A 20,594-nucleotide genomic window follows, 5' to 3' on the forward strand; every position below is an offset into this window, starting at 1 on the left:
GGAGCACAAGTAACTGTGCAAAAGCCAATCAATTTTTAACATTAGAAAATTACACATTAAACTTCATATTAAAGATGCTTACATTTGATGTAAAGTAAGTAAATGATATCAAACTGGCTTTAAAATGTTGTGCTGGAGCAGAATGGACACTGAATTGGGTGAATTATTCTACTAACTACTGGTATGAACTTTGGAAACTCTTACAAATTTTCCATGCCTCAAGATTCTAAGTTGTGAAAGAAAGAAGTGGAGATTAGACTATATTAAGACTTAGACTTTATGAACCCGATTCATTCAATTCATAAACTGTTCTTCACTATTAAGAACAGGGCTTTTGGAAGCTGCATTAAGTCTTTCTAGCTAATTAGTTTAATTTACATGTAAGCCATAACTTTATATGCAGGGATATTTGGCTTCACTGAATTCCAACTATTTTCCCTTATGCTAAACTAGTTAGTTTCCACTCATTTTTTGGCCTTCTTCCTCAAATGAGCTAAACTCATCACAAGAGTCACAGCAGATAAGATGAGCCACTTGTATTGAAATCATTTGATGAGCACTAACCAAGAAGTCATTCTGTAATCTATTATTTACATTTTCATTGCATTGATTACTATTTTCCAAATGTTCTAGAAAAGAATGGAAATAAATTATTCCAGATATTTACCTTAAGCTTTACATTTGATCCTCAATTTCAAATCATGATTAGCCTTGATAAACCCCAAATTTACTTCATTATCACCTTATCTTAATTTTTGCAGAATTTAATGACATTGTGAAACCTCCAGTCTGTCTAGAAGACTAACAATTTCTTCAAATTTATTTAAAAAACTAACTTCGGCAATTTTGTTTTGTGTTTTTCATCTGATATCCAATTCCTTACTGTTGTTGTTTTTGCTTTAATACATATCTCCTTCTTTGTGCTTGCTTGTTTTTAATCTGTTCACTTATTTTTAGTTTCTAAAAACGGAAATATAAAGTTTAAGAATTCTTCTTTTCAAGTAAGAAAATTTAGAACTATACACTTCTCCATTAGCACAGCTTTGGCTGCATTACATTAATTTCTTTTGATATGGTATGTTTTCATTAGCATGTACTTCAAATTTTTGCAAAATACCTCATAATTTCTTCTTTGAACATTGGTAGTTGACTTGCCAAGCCAGGGTGGGCAGTGAAATGCAGCAGCTCAGCTTCCATAGAGGGAAGACTTCCTTAAGAATGAAGGGCAAAAACCCACTTATGCCCATTGCCCTTGTCAGGAAAAGTAAGGAACTCAGTTGGAACTTAAAGGAGAAAAAACAAAGCCTTAAAAGCCTGGGTTCAGGGTCCTAGATGGGCAAGCAGGAGACTACCCAGCAATTTACTGGGGAAATCCTGGAAATGATGAGAGATATGAAGATTTTGTAAAGTTCTCTACATATCTCTGACTGGAAATCACAAGCATACACCAGGGAGAAATAAGACTGAACAGAGGAAAGCTAAATTTGAGGCACACTTTAAATCCTCCTGGCTTTGTTCTACACAAGCTACAGTCAGATCCACTGGCAGTGATGGAAGACTTATGTGCTTTCAGTATTCACACACGACTTTTACCCAATCATTGGCTGACCAGAAACACAGGCAACTCCTAGGATGCAAAGCTAAAAAATTAAATAAGAAAAATAAACATCAAAAAATGGAGCAGAAACAACAGCAGCCTCAAATAGTAAGAGAGACTTCTTATAGAATACGTTAGGACAAATTATAAACATATAAATAAATAAGTGAATAAAACCTAATCAGAGGGACTTCCCTGGCAGTTCAGTGGTTAGGACTCCACGCTTCCACTGCAGGGGGCATGGGTTGGATCCCTGGCTGGGGAGCTAAGATCCTGCATGCTGTGTGGTGTGGCCAAAAAAAAAAAAAAAAGAACTAATTCAGAATTCAGAGTTGCTATAATATGCTACCTAAAATATCCTAAAAAGAGAGAAGAAAGACAAAAGAGCTTAAAACAATATTTGATAAAACAATGTTTGATAAAAAATATTAATCATAAGTTCCATGATGCTGATGAACCCCAAATAAACTTAATACAGATGCCCATACATAATACTTAACTACTAAAATTAAAGCATAGAAAGTGTTGAAAACAACAAGAGAAAACTCTTATTGGATACGGAAACAAAAATACTATAAATATGTGACTTCCCATAAGAAACTATGGAGGCCAGAGGACAGTGGAGTGAATGATGCATTCATAGAACAGGAAAAACACAAACAAAATTTGTCAACAAAGAATTCTATATGCAGCAAAATATCCATTAAAACAAAAATCAGTGTGAATAAAGACATGCCCAGAAAAGGAAAGACCGAGAAAATTTGTTACTAGCATATCTAACTTATAAGAAATGCTATAGGAAATCCTTCAAATGGAAAGAAAATACCTACAAAAAATAACTCAAAATTACATGAAGAGTCCAGAAATGATAAATATGTGGGTTAGTATGAAAGATGCATACATATACCTTTCTATGTCTTTTTTAAAGTTTCTTTAAAAATTACTTGTATAAATCATTAGTTGTAACACTTTAATTGTTCAGTTTATAGCATGTATAGATATAAAATATATGACTAAATATATGACAAGAATAACACGAAAAAGTAGGGAGGAAAAGGAAATACATTTTAGTAAATTACATTTCAATTCTTAAAGGAAACACACACAAACACACCTACCTCAAACTATCATTAAAAACTGTCAGTACATGGAAATATGCTTCACTCTCTGAAATGTCAATATACTATTACACATTGGAAACATAATAATTTATATAATCTTTTCTTATATTGATCAGATCTATTTCTAATATTTTTATTTTACAATAATACCACATTGGACATGCTTTATATATGTATTTGCAGTCTATTAAAAAGATTTCTAACAAGAAATACATGTTTGATATAAATTTGACATAGACAATGTGTAAACATTTTAATTTTGAGAGGAATTTAAATTGCCCCCGTTCGTAACACTAAGAGAGAAATTATTTTTCCTGTTCCTTTCTAACATAGAGCATTATGAAATTATTATTTACTATACCTGTGAACATAAGAAAATATATTTTGCGAACAATTTTTTTTATGTTCAATTGCCTGAATTTTAGGTTCAAGTCGAACTAGTTTTCATTTTCATTAATTTTTGGTACTTCTTTATCAGGAACTTCCTTTATACATCTGTTATTCTTTTGACTCTTCACTAATTATTAAATTATTGGTCACATAGATTTTCTCACCTCTTTTCTTTGTCTATCACCTTAGTTATTGGTGTCTCTCATTATGGGACAGCGTTAACTTTTTCTGTAGTTCAATGTGTCAATATATTTCTTGTGGATTGGTCAGGACAAAAGGCAGCAGAAACATCTGTGAATTGATGTTGCTGAAAGCACAGAGCTGAGCACTGTTAAAATGAGGACAGTGGCTGGCAGAAACTGGAGAAATGTACAGGAAACAATTTTAATGGAACAACAGTATCCAGGGTCAGAACAGGGCAGCTACAATACATACTCCCAGTCAGGTACAAGCCATCCTGTGAGAGGAGAGGAGCTCTGGTTTGTGAGAACAATGTATAGCCCTCAAAATTTCCTGAGATTAAAGAAAGAAGGGTAGGCAAGAACAAAAATCTGCCTTTCTACGTTGGGGATTATTGAGGTGGAAGGTAATGAAAATATTATGTCAGCTATTAAGAAGATATCTATAATATACTACCTTTTAAAATACTTTTTCTCTGTACTGATACAACACAGAATATAGGCAAATTTCTCTGTATTCTAAGATACATTTGAAGACAGTATAAATGTAAAATTTCATACTCGCTTATTTTTAATTATCAATAAATTGTAAAGCTTGTCTCATGTCATTAGCATATTAATTTTTAAAATTAAAGTGTATTTTTTGATAAGTTTATGAAACTCCATTATATTATTAGGACTGTATCTGTTTTATCTTTGGTATTTCATTTAGAGCAAACTTTGTTGTTGTTATTGTTTTTTGGCTGTGCTGCTCAGTTTGGGGAATCTTAGTTCCCTGACCAGGGATTGAACCCATGCCCCCTACAGTGGAAGCATGAATCCCTAACTGCTGGACCACCAGGGAATCCCCAAGCTTTGTTGCTTTCTATTCACTGATGACATTTTCAAGATTCCAATTTCTTAATCTTTAACTGAAGCCTGTAACCTTTTTTTTTTAATTTAATATAAATATATTTTGGAGTTTAAATCTTAAAAAAAAGGACTATTATAAATAAAATTCACTTACTTTTAAATATGTGAAAATAAACCTATACATAAATTCTGCAGGGTGTTGTCTAGATAATATTTAGATAAACTTAAGAAGTAACATATTCACGGAGAACACTGGAATCACAACTAACAGCTGAACAACCATCAATAAAAAAATGCTGGAACCTACCAAAAAAGACACCCTACATCCAAAGACAAAGGAGAAGCCACAACGAGATGGTAGGAGGGGCACAATCACAATAAAATCAAATCCCATACCCACCAAGTGGGCGACCCACAAACTGGAAAACAATTATACCACAGAAGCTCTCCCACTGGAGTGAAAGTTCTGAGCCCCATGTCAGGCTTCCCAGCCTAGGGGTCCAGCAATGGGAGGAAGAGTCCCCAGAGAATCCGGCTTTGAAGTTGAGAGAGATTTGATTGCAGGACTTCCACAAGACTGGGGGAAACAGAAACTCTACTCTTGGAGGCCACACACAAAATCTGTGTGCACCAGGACCCAGGAGAAAAAAGCAGTGACCCCATAAGAGACAGGACCAGACCTACCTGCTAACACCGGAGGTTCCCCTGCAGAGGCAGAGGATGGCTGTACCTCACTGTGGGGACAAAGACATTGGCAGCAGCAGTTCTGGGAAGTACTCACTGATGTGAGCCCTCCCAAACGCTGCCATTAGCACCACCAAACAGCCTGTAGCCTCCTCAGGCCAAACAACCAACAGGGAGGGAACAGAGCCCCACCCATCAGTAGACAAGCGGATTAAACTTTTATTGAGCATGGCCCTGCCCAAGATCCAGCTCTACCCACTACAAGTCCCTCCCATCAAGAAGATTGCACAAGACTCTTAGATAGCCTCATCCACCAGAGGGAAGACAGCAGAAGCAAAAAGAACTAGAATATTGCATCCTGTAGAATGAAAACCACAATCACAGAAAGTTAGATGAAATGAAACAGCAGATGATTATGTCTTAGGTGAAAGAACAAGATAAAACCCCAGAAAACAACTAAATGAAGTAGAGACAGGCAACCTTCTGGAAAAAGAATTAAGAATAATGAGAGTGAAGATGATCCAGAATCTCAGAAAAAGAGTGGAAGCAAGGATTAAGAAGATGCAAGAAATGTTCAACAAAGACCTAGAAGAATTAAAGAACAAAACAAACAGACTTGAACAATACAATAACTGAAATGAAAAACGCACTAGAAGGAATCAATAGCAGAATAACTGAGGCAGAAGAACCCATAAGTGACATGGAAGACAGAATGGTGGAAATCACTACCACAGAACAGAATAAAGAAAAAATAATGAAAAGAAATGAAGACAGTTTGAGAGACCTCTGGGACAACATTAAATGCACAAACATTCGCATTACAGGGTACCAGAAGGACGAGACAGAGAAAGGACCTGAGAAAATACTTGAAGAGATAACAGCTGAAAACTTCCCTAACATGGGAAAGGAAATAGTCACCCAAGTCCAGGAAGAGTCCCAGGCAGGATAAATGCAAGGAGGAACATGCCAAGACACATAGTAATCAAATTGGCAAAAATTAAAGACAAAGAAAAAATATTAAAAGCAACAAGGGAAAAACAACAAATAACATACAAGGGAACTCCCATAAGGTTTTCAGCTGATTTATCAGCAGAAACTCTGCAGGCCAGAAGGGAGCAGCAGGATATACTTAAAGTGATGAAAGGGAAGAAACTACAACCAAGAATACTCTACCCAGCAAGGCTCTCATTCAGATTTGATGGAGAAATCAAAAGCGTTACAGACAAGCAAAAGCTAAAAGAATTAAGCATCACCAGACCAGCTTTGCAACAAATGCTAAAGGAACTCCTCTAGGCGGGAAAGAGATCAGCAACTTAAAACAAGCTTGTACATTCATAGACTGCTATATCAAAATCTCATAAAAACAGCAAACCCAAACTACAATAGATACACACACAAAAAAGCAAAAGCAACGCAAACTTAACACTAAAGGTGGTCATCAAGTCACAAGAGAACAAAACAGGAAGGAAGAAAAAAGACCTACAAAAACAAACCCAAAACAATGAAGAAAATGGCAACAGGAACATATATATTGATAATTACCTTCAATGTAAATGGATTAAACGTGCCAACCAAAAGACAGCCTGGCTGCATGGGTACAAACACAAGACCCGTATATACGCTGTCTGCAAGAGACCCACTTCACACCTAGGGACACATACCGACTGAAGGCGAGGGGGTGGAGACTGTACCCCATACAAAGTGAAATCAGAAGAAAGCTAGAGCAGCAACACTCATATCAGACAAAATAGACCTTTAAAATAAAAACTGTTATAAGAGACAAAGAAGGATACTACATAATGATCGAGGGAAGATGTAACAACTGTAAATATATATGCACCCAACATAGGAGCACCTCAATACATAAGGCAAATACAAACAGCCATGAATGGAGAAATCAACAGTAACACAATAATAGGCGGGACGTTAACACCCCACTTCTATCAATGGACAGATCATCCAGACAGAAAACCAATAAGGAAACACAGGCCTTAAATGACACATGAGGCCAGGTGGACTTAATTATAGTAAATTAGACTTGAAATGTGGTTCACCTCGTCATGTTTTCAAGAATTCAGAATTATAACATTATTTCTGTGACTTTAGTGAGCATCTTATTATGAATTAGGGGAAAAAGTATAATCTCTCTCTGGAGTGCATTTTGGCTATGTTTGCCTGCACATTAGAATTTTATAAGATGTGCAGTCCTTCTACTTCCTTTTATTTAAAAAATGAGTCCACATTTTTTTTTGAGAGATGGTATCAGGTGAGAAGATCCTATTTCAGTACTCCAACACTTTTCAACCACTCAGTTTCCTGACATTTTTCCCTTCCTGGGTAGCATCAAAAGGCAGTATTGTGGATGTTCTGAGATCTCTATCTCTGTATCTTCTCCAGTTTCAGATCAGGCTGTTGAATGTATTGTGGATATTGAGAAACGTTTGTTTCTTTCCACTGTGACCTTTCTGATATTTCCCTTGAGAGGCAGTTAACAAAACATTAACCAGAATTTTCAGGCTTAGTGTTGCTTTGTAAATTAAGAAACATGCAGGGCTCCCAATGTGTTTCAGGATGCTATGTATTACTGGAAGCAAATACAATCATTCTCTTCTCACTGGCTTCAGAAACCTTGACATCTCTGTCTTTGTATCTTGGTTTAAAAAATATGTTGAAAATCATATTTAAGACCTCACCATTTAGGACTTCCCTGGTGGCGCAGTGGTTAAGAATCCACCTGCCAATGCAGGGGACACGGGTCTGAGCCCTGGTCCAGGAAGATCCCACATGCCGTGGAACAACTAAGCCCGTGGTCCACAACCACTGAGCCCGCGTGCCACAACTACTGAAGTCTGCACGCCTAGAGCCTGTGCTCCACAACAAGAGAAGCCACCGCAATGAGAAGCCCACGCACCGCAAAGAGTAGCCCCCACTCACCACAACTAGAGAAAGCCCACGCGAAGCAACAAAGACCCAACGCAGCCAAAAATAAATAAATAAATAAAGATTCTGTGTTTTTTTTTTTTTTAAAAAAGATCTCGTCATTTATCAAGAAAGCATGGATGATGGCCTTTATACTTAATACAATAACCCCAAATACGGAATTAACACGTGCATTGTTATTTAACCCTGAAAATATTCTTTCTCACAACTGTTAATAATCTTTAGGGTACCATCATCAAGAAAGAAAGTTACTATAGAGAAATATCCCATGCCAATACTCTATAACATAATAACACTTTTGAGCCAAAATCTTGTAGAGATGTTTTAAGTAATATGAAGAAAATATTTGCAAAGCACATCAAGTTGTTTGGAAGTTCAATGTCAGAACAAACTATATTAAGAAGTAAAACACAATTGGGGGTAGATTATAGAGGGTATACTTTATTATTTATCTACAATGATCTGCTGCATGTATATTGACAATTCCACTATGTCTCACATTTCCTGTCTATAAAAATTAAGGGATTTCATAATTTTCTAATGTTCCTGTGAAAATGTTAAGAAAATATATGGCTTATTTAGAGATTATGTTTTAATGTCATGAAAAGAATTTGTGTTATATTTAAATTAGAAAACTTCCCTTGGAGTTATTCAAGTTAAAATTATATCTATGGATAAAAACAGATTGGTGCCTACTGGATTTTTTAAAGGAAGAATAATCTTGTGAAAAAGTTTAAAAATCAAATTTTAATTTGTGGGTCTGTGTTTGTATCTTCTTTTTGATTAAATTTTATATTTTCTCTGCAAAACACTGTATCTTTCACCCTATATCATCTTTTCTGAAACATGTACATACAATTATATAAATTGCATTGTTCCAAAAAATGATTTTAAAGCTTTAGCAACGTAATGATTTTACTAAAGATACTTTTCCTTGAGCAGTTTTTGTCTACAGAAGTAGGCACTGGAATATACGGCACTCTTACATAGTAAATCCCATAATGAAGATACACAAAGGGCAGCGGAAAAGCAGCATGCGGTGCAGCTATATTTCCCTGGTGGGACAGAGAATTGTATACACAATGTTAATTTTTCAACTTGAAGTATGTAAAGTTTTATACAAAGATAAGGGTGCAAATTTATTTTAAGAATAAAGAGCGGGCTTCCCTGGTGGCGCAGTGGTTGAGAACCTGCCTGCTAATGCAGGGGACACGGGTTCGAGCCCTGGTCTGGGAAGATCCCACATGCCACGGAGCAGCTGGGCCCGTGAGCCACAACTACTGAGCCTGCGCGTCTGGAGCCTGTGCCCCGCAACGGGAGGGGCCGCGATAGTGAGAGGCCCGCGCACCGCGATGAAGAGCGGTCCCCGCACTGCGATGAAGAGTAGCCCCCGCTTGCCGCAACTAGAGAAAGCCCTCGCACGAACCGAAGACCCAACACAGCCAAAAATAAATAAATAAAGTAGCTATAAAAAAAAATTAAAAAAAAAAAAGAGAGAAACATTATGAAAAAAAAAAAGAATAAAGAGCACACCTTGTAAATCATGGAGCTGTAAAAGCACGATTACTTCAGGTCATAGCACTATATTCTGTGTGACTTGAGTGGAAAATAAAGCAGAAAAGGCAATATGGAGCTGGGAGCTTTGAATACCTTGATAAAGAGATTTAAAATGGAAAATCTTTACTTATTTATAACAAGAATGAGTAAGAGTGAAATCATTAGATAAGGACTGGTCTTTAGAGAAATAAGTATGGGGCAATGTAAGCAAAAAAAATTTATATTACTAGTGTTACACCAGTCTAATGGATAAGTTGAATATATATAATCTGAGTTAGATATTATCTTAAAACTAACATAAGTATGAGATTTCTAAAAGTCTTTGTTTCAAATCATCCTATCCCAGGGCTATAAGCTATTCTACATTACCCTATGCACCCTGCATACCACACATTAACACACACACACACACACGCACATCACAATCATCACTGCCATCCACAAAAGAATCATCAAATGTAATTATCAGAGATGAAAATATAGATAAATTCTGGAAGTAAGATATTTTATCTACCCCATAAGAAAGAGTATAACTTTCATATTCTAAATATTTGCAGTTGTGCTCAATTTGAAAAATAGGTGAAAGTAGGAAATTCTCAGTGAAATAAGATGACTAGAAAAGTAAGAAAGATATGATAAGAGATGCAGGTGTGCAGGTTACAGAACAGTCCACCAGATTCTAATAAGATAACAGTAGGGGCAAAAATCAATAATCATTGTTCTGTATTTACATGCCACTTTAGACCTGAAGTTATTAATATATATTTGCTAGGTTATTTGATCCTCACAACTGTTCTGAGGCAGGGAAAAACAGACTTGAAATGAAACCAGAACTCCTGTAAATAGATGCATTATGCACCAAACTATAAAATTACATACATTCATATGCTTTACCTACTCTATTTTTTTTTTCTTTTTTGCTTCTTTAAAATTTGATAATAATGGGCTTTCCTGGTGGCGCAGTGGTTAAGAGTCAGTCTGCCAGCGCAGGGGACACGGATTCGAGCCCTGGTCTGGGAAGATCCCACATGCTGCGGAGCAACTAAGCCCGTGAGCCACAACTACTGAGCCCGCAAGCCACAACTACTGAAGCCCTCGCACCTGGAGCCTGTGCTCTGCAACAAGAGAAGTCACCGCAATGAGAGGCCCGCACACCTCAGAGAGGAGTAGCCCCCCTCGCCGCAACTAGAGAAAGCCTGCACGCAGCAACGAAGACCCAATGCAGCCAAAAATAAATAAATAAAATAAATTTATTTTTAAAAATTTGATAATACAGCCCATCTTTTAATATGAAGCATTTTGTTCAGATAAGCATTTGATTTCATTAATGAAATAGGCACAAGTAATTATAAAATAGATATTCACACCATTAGATTAGATCGGGATAATTTATATAATATCTTAAGTTTATTAAGAAGTGTTAATATAATTCAGATAGGAAATAGCATCTTACATATTGTATGAGTTTCCTATGACCGCTGTAACAAATTAGTATAAACTTGGTGGCTTAAACAATAAACATTTATTCTTTCACAGTTTAGGAGGCCAAAAGTTTGACATCAGTATCACTGGGCTAAATGTTGGCAGGGCCACGATCCCTCTGAAGACTCAGGGTCGAATCTGCCCCTTGCCTTTTCCAGCTGATACTGCCAACATTCCTTGGTCTGTACCAGATCACTCCAATCTTTGCCTCCATAGTCACACTGCCTTCCTGCCATGTGTCTCATCTCTGTCTCCTTCTTATATGCATATGTGTGATTAAATTTAGGGATCACCCATGTAATCTGGATACTCTCCTCATCTCAACATGTACATTTTAATGAGGTCTGCAAAAGCCTTGCAAAAGCTTTTCATTTTTCCCAAATAAAGTAACAAGTACCTTGTGAGTATTTGCTCAAGGGATTAGATCTTGATATCTTTGGTGGGCATAATTCAGCCTACTACAGTCTTCTCTCTGGCCTCCAATGATTCATGTCTATCTATAACAGATGCAAAATATATTCACCCATGCCAAGATCCCCAAAATTCTCAACACAGTAAAGCATCAACACAAGTCCAAAATGTCGCCTAAATACTAGTTCCAAAATTGCAAATCTCATCATCTAAATCAGTTAAATTAAGATTGTATTAGACCCTGGGTATGATCCATCCTGAGACAAAATTTTCCTCCATCTCTATACCTGTGAAACTAGAAAGTTATCTGCTGCAAAATACAACTGTGAAACTAGAAAGTTATCTGCTGCCAAAATACAACTGAGGGATAGACACAGTATAATATTTATAGACATTCCCATTCCAAAAGGGAGAAAATGGAAGAAAGGATTCACAAATTCCAAGCAATTTCATAATCAAGAAGGGCAGATTCTCAGTAAGTTTTAAGACCTGGGAACAACCCTCTGTACCTTGACTCCAACATCTGCAACACAGCTCCATCTTCTGTTGCTGTGATTTTGGCTTACATCTCTTCTTCTGAGCCCATTGCTATGACCTCTGGGCCCAAGTCTCTGCCTTCAGAATCATCTTTCCTTTTACTTCAGAGGGAACATATGTGTGCTTCTCAGTAGCTTTATCACCCAATTGCCTGCCTGTAGAGTTTTTGTAGTTCAAAGGCCTTTCTTCATTTTATCCTGTGTTATCCATTCCAGTCCAATCTGGTAGTGTTTATGGTGGTACAACATTCTCAAAAACCTTTTCAGGTTGCCCAGGTATATCACAGGGATTCACACCTTTAGCCACAGCATCCTCCACAGATCTTTGGTTTGATAATCCCATCTTTATTCAAGGCTTCTTCTGGTTGAGTGACTTCATGAGCCATTTATGTAATCTCTTCAGCACTAGTAGCAGGTTATCCAGACATGCCATGGGCCTTCTCTCCAAAGTATACTTTCCTAACAGTTACTATCCTAATTTTATCATATTTTGCCATCTGATAGGCTGTTTCCCAAATCATCAAGTGATGGTTCCCTTTTGCTTAAGCTTTTTTTTTTCTTAATTTATATTTGTCTGCTTGCATTTTGATATTATCAGGTTAACACCTTCAATGCTTTGCTTGGAATTAACCTCAGATAAATATCCAAGTTCCTTGCTTACAAGTTTTGCTTCTTCAAACAGTTGTAGAACACAATTCAGCTATTTCTGTCACTATATAGCAAGATTCGCCTTTCCCTCGGTTTCCAGTGGTATGTTCCTTATTTCCTTCTGAGCCCTTTCCTTTAACCCACATTTCTACCAACAGTCTGTTTATGTGCATCTAGATGTTTTCTATAATGTGGCAAAAAATTCTTCCAACCTCTATACATTATTTGATTCCAAAGCCCCTTCCATATTTTCAGGCATTTATTACACAATATCCTATATCCCTGTACCTAAATCTATAGTAATTTTCTAAGGGTCGTTAAACAAATCACTACAAACTTGGTGACTTAAAAGAACATACATTTTATTGTCTCATTGTTCTGGAGGCCAGAAGTCCAGCATCAGTGTTACTAGATCAAAATCAAAGTGTTGGCAGGGCTTCACTCCCTCCAAAGCTCTAGGGGAAAATCTGTTGCTTGCCTCCTCCAGCTTCTAGTGTCTGCCAGCATTCCTTGGCTTGTGTTACATTACTCTAGTCTCTGACTTCATCTTCACAGTACCTTGTGTATTTCAAATCTCCTTCTGCCTCCCTCTTGTAAAGATATATGTGATTGCATTTGGGATCCATGACTTAAGATCCTTAACTTAAACACATGTGTAAAAAAGACCATTTTTTTTCCCCTAAATAAGTTGACATTTACAGGTTCCAGGCATTAGGATCTGATACCTTTGAAGAGTGTTTTTTAGTCTACTATACATACTTTACATAACACTGCTTTTCAAAAAGCAGTTTCATTTTATTTAATTTCATGAAAATTTTGCTATTATTACCCTGCAGATTTCAGAAGTTTTCCCTTCCTAATAACGCATAATCTTATCCTAATTATTGAAATAACTAAAGAATAATCAAATTTTTCAGAATTCTGAAAATCATTTAAGGGATGTTAGAGCAGATACTATTTTATTGTTTTATTTTCCTATTGATACATAACATATAGGCTTTCTCTAGAGAAATGGTGCTTTCTCAGTGGGCTGTTAGTCTTATTTACATTTTATTCTCAGGCATTCAGTAAATGGTTTATCATGTGATTATCATTAAAGACTTAGATTATTGCATTATAAAATGGAACATTCCTTTTATATTTTAAAACACATAAGAGTTCATTACCTTCTGACAACAGCCACAGCTAGAACATTAATGCATATATTTAATATTCTCTGTTAAGCAGCAGGTTATTTCAAGACAACCTGCTGATTTGAAGTAATGGGATGATACAAAAGTATAGCAATTATAGGTGTACTATCTGCAGAAATTGCCAGTCCCTGTATTTCAGCTCATTATCTACAAGCTTCTTCAAAGGACCAAATGAGTCTCCATCACTTGCTCCTGGGGAGTGAAGCTGTTGCGATTTGATTTTGGAATGATATCTCCAGAAGTATAAAATACTTGTATTTTGAAATGGAGATACTTACTCTCTCACAGATCTGCCTGGTGACACTCTCTGCTTATCTTAAGTGTACATTCAGTATGAATCACTTAGGAAATCTGAACCAGCAGAAAGCAAGATCCTTTCTGCTCACTTGTTAGTTAAATGCAAATACAGAGCATAATTAGGGTCTTGTTTCTGGGATATAAGAGTATGCGTATTTGAATAAAGAAGTGTCATAACACAAAATAGCGTCAGACATAATAAAGTAGACTTTGGAACCACATTGTTTGAGGTGAACTCTACCTATGCCACCAACTAGCCGTGTGACATTGATCAAGTTATTTTTCTCCTCTTCAGTAAAATAGGAAAAGCGCCTGTGGTCAATTGTATTATTCTTTCAAATTATTTTCTGCTTTCACAAGAAGCTCATACAACACCTCCTGGTGTCATAGTGCTTTCAGACCCCCTCCACGTGGGAGGAATACACACCACTACACCACTGACATCAGAATTAATCATGTGACTTGCCTTTGGCCAATCAAATGTGAATGGGTGGAATGCACCACTCCACAGCAGAAGCTTTATGAATCATGAAGTTCTGCCTTCACCTACCCCACTCTTGCACTAGGACAGCATGTTTCAGATGGAAGTTGATGTTTAAACCTGAATCTTAGAGTTAAGAAGTTGTGATAAATAGAGCTGCAGCCAACCCACAGACAGTACATACATGAGCAAAATATCAATCGCCCTTTTGTAAGCTACTAAGATATTGATGGTAATGGAGAATTGCACATAACCTAGCAAATCTGTGTAACAGTAGTATCTACTTCATGTTCTTATTTGAGTAAGGCTCAGAGAAAGCAGTCAATAATAAGCCAGGTACACAGAAGTACAGAAATATGTTTTGTTATTATTATTACTGTTATATTTTAGAAATCCAAGGAGTGACAGTGTAAGAAATGATCACACATTAGATTTTAAAGGTGTAAGAAATAAATTCTGTTTCACTGGTTGTAATATACTCTCCTAAGTCTAGGAATGACGGGTATGATTTTCCAAATTCTATTGGGGAATAACAATAGAAACTGACTTTTGGAGGTGTGAGTTTTCAAATACTCATGAGATTTATTCATTCAAAAGAATCAGATAATCTCCCAAATCTTTCATATTTCAGACAACACTGCCACTGCCTCTTCCTCCCCAACAACAAAACCAGTGAATGCATTATTTCCAGGGCTGTGTTCATTCTTTGTACTCTCAAATATGTTTAACAAGATTTCATTTGGAATAGGATAAAAGTAGCTTTCAATAATGATTCTTTAATAGTAAAAATGAACTTTAAAATGATTTGCTGCACTATTCATGTAACAAGCAGGAACACAAGGGGATAAAAAAATTGTTTGAGAAAGTCACAATAATGCCCTGTTCTGCCACGAAATTCTGGTCCTATCCCATGAACTCTCATCTATTTGAAATTGAAGTGGCCACACGTCTTCTGAACTTCAAGAGACTCTAATTTAAGTACAAGTGATAATTCCTGTGCCACTGTGTTTTTATTCATTGTTCTATAATTTAGTATGTATCACTCTAAGTAGATCATTAGATCCTTATGAGCAGGAATTGATCCTCTACTTCTATGTATCTACCATTGGCCCTAGATGACTGGTCAAATTAAGTCATTTGTTTAATTTCACCCTATCCATTAACAGATTACAGTCAACCCTCTGTATCTGCAAGTTCTAGATCTGCAGATTCAACCAACTGCAGATCAAAACTATTCAAAAAAATCCAGGAAATTCCAAAAAGCAAAACTTAAAGTTGCCTCCCACAGAAACTATTTACATATCACTCACATTATATTCGGTGTTATAAGTAATCTAGAGATGATTTAAAGTATACAGGAGGATGTGCATAAGTTATATGAAAACACTACACCATTTTGTAGAAGGAACTTGGGCATCCGAGGAGTTTGGCATCCTAGGGGGGTCCTGGAACCAATCCCTTGTGAGAAACTACTGTCCTGTATACGGAATGTTAACGTAGAGCAACTAAGAAGAATTTATTTCCTCATTCTTACGGCTTGCTTGGTTCCACCCGTTTCCAAAATCCATCAGCCCAACTCCTTTGGTGGTCTCCTTATGAAGGAGGAATTTCTAGATTCTCAAATGTAGAAACTTGCTTTTGGTAGCATTGTCCTTCTACAATGTTCATTCTAGAACTCAATAATAAGTCAAATAAATATTTCATTTGCAAAGGAGCACTTATTTAAATGTTTATAATCAATGTAAAAGTAACTTTAGAGATATAATTGATCTGGTAATGTCAAATGCCAGCTGAAATTTCTGTCTTGCCCTGATTGCCATTTAGAAATTAGGAGTACAAATCAACTGAACTTTTCCAGGGTCAATTGTGCTTTTAAAAGATTTTTATTTATTATTAATATGTGTTGAGTACCAGTGATACATGAAACATTACAGGAGAGCTAAATTTATATATAATGACTATTTGATTATGAAACTACATAAAAGAGACTGACTATAATGTTGCTGTTCCTCATATCTATAAAATAATTATTTTGCTCCAAACAGTACATTAGGTGCATGCATTTCCTCATTTAACCAATGCAATGACTCAATATAGTAAGTATAATTATAAATCCAGAATTATGAAGGGGTTAAAGAGCCTTAAGTGTCTTTATCAACGCCACAGAGCTAGGACTTGGCAGTCAACAGAAGATAGGTTTATATCATTGAAAACGAGTTTATATCACTGCAAATTCTGAGTTTTAAGTGTTACAATATTTGCCTTCTTTTACTTCATCCGTATAATATTGAGTAGAAAACAGGCTTTCACTTTTGTTTTGGTTTTAGGATGAAAGTAATGCATGTTCATTAAAGAAATATGTGAAAAGTGTGGAATAGCATAAATGAACTGACGAAAGAAAATATATAATGCCAGCAGCTTATTTTCCTTAGTCTTTTTTCAGTGCTTTATGTTGGCGTTCAGATCAATACGCACGTGCGCGCACACACACACACACACACACACACACACACACACACACACACACACACACAAAATCTGTAACACTGTATGTCAAAGCTTTCACTTAATATTATGGCATAAGCAGTTTTTAAATCATTGACTATCCTCATAAAATACCGGTAATTTGATGCATAAGAACTTCATCATGTAATTATACACAATAAATATCATGTTATTGTTACATTTAAGTGTGTTTTCTATCTTGAAAAAAGGAAGATTCACTGACATTACAAGTGTGTGGGATTTAGGCGTCTGCTCATTTTTTCAGAATGCTGTGAATACTAGGTCAAAAGGAATGAACACTTTTAAATCTCTAGACAGCTCTTGAAAAATTTGCATTTTTAAAGATACATGGAATACCATTTATAAGTAAAAGATACAAAGAGATACAAAGGAGTTCAGGGTAACTTTTACTAGAGAAATGTTAGAGCTAATACAGAGGAAGAAATCTTCAGTGGGATCTTTGAGGATAAGAATTTCTACATAAAAATAATTCTATAAATACTTATTAAGTACCTCTCATAAGCAAGCCATTGCATTATGCAGTTATTGGTCTTTTTACTCAGTCATCTGCCTTTTGTCAATCATGTTATCCTTCTGTGAGAAGATTTTCATTTGTTAGATGGTTTGTTTTTTGCTATTTTGAAATTGCTATTCATGTGGTCATTAATTCAATATATATTCCAGTGTGAATTACATGGCAGGTATCATTCTAGATGCTGGAACATAGTGAACAAAACAAAACTAACAAAAAATATCTGGCCTGCGTGTTGCTTATGTTCCACTGATAATGGAACCCTTGACCAGATGGGAAGGAGCAAACATTTGTGTTAGTGAAGTTATAAGTTCTTGGGTTTATATACCTTCTCCTAATATTTTCTTCAAGTGATTTAAAATAGTAAATAAAATGTACAGTGCCCATGGTAACCTTATCAGGTAAAAGGATGAGAAAGGAGATCCAAGAAACAGTGCGTCATGGGACAAAGGTATAAATGGCACATGGTTTTCAGGTAACAATAAACTATAGGGTTTGAGAAAATGTAATCATACACTACACACTGATACTGGATATGGTAGCTTGGTACAGACTCTAAAATTTTATAAGGGAAGGGAATTATTAGATTTTTGTTCTAGAAAGGTAATTTTGGTGACTAGGGGGAGAAAAGTTATGAGTAAGCAAGGGGTAAGACCATAGGTGTCAGACTAGGAAGACATTATTCAACTGCCACTAAAGTCAAAGTGTAACTTGATGGTTCTGAATTAAGACCATGGCTGTGGAAATGGAGAATGAAGAGGTAATCAGAAGAAAATCAATATTTGGTAAAAGAAGCACTTGAAAACGTGTTTCAAGATATTTTGAGATATTGCTGTACTTCTGTGTCAGAGGTTTTCTCAGTTCTTGGCAGTCCCTCACCCTCCTGTGAGGGACTAGTACATCCTTCTGTGCCAAGTGCCAAGGGCATGGTATGGTACTGGAGCCAGAGGAACTTTATTTGAAATATTGTCCTGTCATTTACTAAATTTGTGACTGTTTGACTCTATTGCACAGTTTACTGAGCCTTTGCTTCAGAATCGAAAAGTAGAGAAATAATTATGCCATACTCACAAGTACTTTAGGTATATTAAAACATATTATACGTACGAAATAATTTATAATGTATAAATTGCTATATACAATTCTACTGAGTATAGAAGAAAATAAATTTATACATAGGCCAACTTTTTATTTATTCCTATTAATAAATTATCCTGATACTTATCCTCTGTCTATAAATGTATTCAGAATTATTTAAAACATTTTTGGGGTCTGTTTTGTGGATTTTATGGTGTAAGTGTCTCAACTCCAATATGGCAAATGTGAGGAAGTAAATAAATTCATTTTTTAAGGATTATTGCATTTTTCTGCCCCCCGGCTGACCTATGACATAATTATAGTTTAGATAACTAAAACCAGTGCCTATGTTTTGTGTCTACTTCTCTGTTTCTAATTAAACATTTTGTCTATCTAAGTGTCACTGTGGAAGGCAATAAATTAATTCCTTCAGATATGTTTCCAACTGATATTGAATAATATGGCATTCCATTTTATTTGCTTTTAATGTTGTCACTTTCATAGTGAATACAAGAAGTGATGACAGGGTGTCAGGGAAGGCATTTTTGGACAATGGGTTGCTTCCTTCTAATCCACATAAGTGTAAAGAAGAAAATGCCACACAGTTGCAGGGTTTCAATTATTCGTGAAGATTTCTGCATAATTCAGTTGCCTACATAAATTTTCCCTAACGTTTCCAAGATAAAATAATAAATATTGTGTATGTTTATCGCTTTATGGTCAAAATAGAGTTATTTCAAAACAATAGAGTTTAAACAAAAAAGCCGTTGAATCTGGACATGCGGGGACACCAGCCGGGAGCCGGGCCGGTCTGGGGCGAGCGGAGGGGACCGCGAGGCTCCCACGGGCAGGCATGCAGTGCACCGGAGCGTCAAGCCGCCCGTCCTCCCCGCGCCCCGCACCGTCGCCCTCGCACCGCCCAGTCGGCGCCCCGCGGTTCCCGGGGCGCAACGAGGCCACGCCGCCGCCCGCCGCCCCCGCCAGCGCAGACCCGCGCCCTCGGGGCCTCGAGCACGCCGGGCACGCCGGAGAGCACGGACGGCCCCGCGGGTACGGAGAAGCGGCGGCTCCTGGGAGCCGGCCGCCTGACGTACCTGCGGCGGCCTCACGCTCGGGTCCGCCCGGTCCGGGATAACGGCGCCTCCGCGGCGAACACGCCTGGATCTCCATGGGGGGGTGTTTACTCCCAACGCTCGCGATCCGGGCGGGGAGACCAACGGCCTAGAGCGCCGGCCCCGCCGGCCTTGCGTGCCCTGCGTGCGCGCTCTGGACTCCCAACGCTCGCGATCTGGGCGGGGAGACCAACGGCCTGGAGCGCCGGCCCCGCCGGCCGTGCGTGCCCTGCGTGCGCGCTCTGGACTCCCAACGCTCGCGATCCGGGCGGGGAGACCAACGGCCTGGAGCGCCGGCCCCGCCGGCCGTGCGTGCCCTGCGTGCGCGCTCTGGACGCCGGGGGGCCCAACTTAACTCTTTTTTTTTTTTTTTTTTTAATTGCCACAGGCCAAGAGCCATGGCTCTCAGGGGGCTCATCTTTTTTTTTTTTTTTTTTTTAAATTTTATTTATTTATTTATTTATTTGTTTATTTATGGCTGTGTTTGGTCTTCGTTTCTGTGCGAGGGCTTTCTCTAGTTGTGGCAAGCGGGGGCCACTCTTCATCGCGGTGCGCGGGCCTCTCACTATCGCGGCCTCTCTTGCTGCGGGGCACAGGCTCCAGACGCGCAGGCTCAGTAGCTGTGGCTCACGGGCTTAGTTGCTCCGCGGCATGTGGGATCTTCCCAGACCAGGGCTCGAACCCGCGTCCCCTGCATTAGCAGGCAGATTCTCAACCCCTGCGCCACCAGGGAAGCCCCCAACTTAACTCTTAATTGGCCAAGATGGGGCTCTTTTGACATTCCTAAACTGTTTTTTTTTTTTTTTTTTTTTTGCATACACAGCTAGGAAAAAAAAAAAAAGCTGGCTTGATGAAATATCTTTTCAAAATTCTGACCCTAAGGGAACAAAAGTACTCCTAGGAGAAAGCTTCAGGTTATAACTCTTATTATGTCCTTGAAACGTAAACACAGACCACATTGCCTGAGACTACATCCTTTGCTCAATCAGTAGAACCCAAA

The 20,594-nt window shown here is 37.5% G+C and overlaps 1 long non-coding RNA gene across 7 annotated transcripts in view; it reads right to left on the reverse strand.

Annotated features, from left to right (window-relative positions):
• The window catches only part of LOC309621673, a 301,426-nt gene extending 281,142 nt beyond the window's left edge, over window positions 1-20,284 (reverse strand). For 5 of the 7 annotated variants that reach the window (XR_014240144.1, XR_014240147.1, XR_014240148.1 and 2 more), the window contains exon 1: window positions 19,577-19,731. This is a non-coding gene — a long non-coding RNA (uncharacterized lncRNA). Of the gene's footprint in view, window positions 1-19,576; window positions 19,732-19,791 lie in introns of those variants that run through there. The other 2 variants (XR_014240145.1, XR_014240146.1) reach the window with 2 other exon arrangements.
• Between the last annotated feature and the right edge of the window lie 310 nt (window positions 20,285-20,594).

Source organism: Balaenoptera borealis, assembly GCF_965194805.1.
Source record: "Balaenoptera borealis genome assembly, contig: HAP1_SCAFFOLD_817, whole genome shotgun sequence".
NCBI lineage: Eukaryota > Metazoa > Chordata > Mammalia > Artiodactyla > Balaenopteridae > Balaenoptera > Balaenoptera borealis.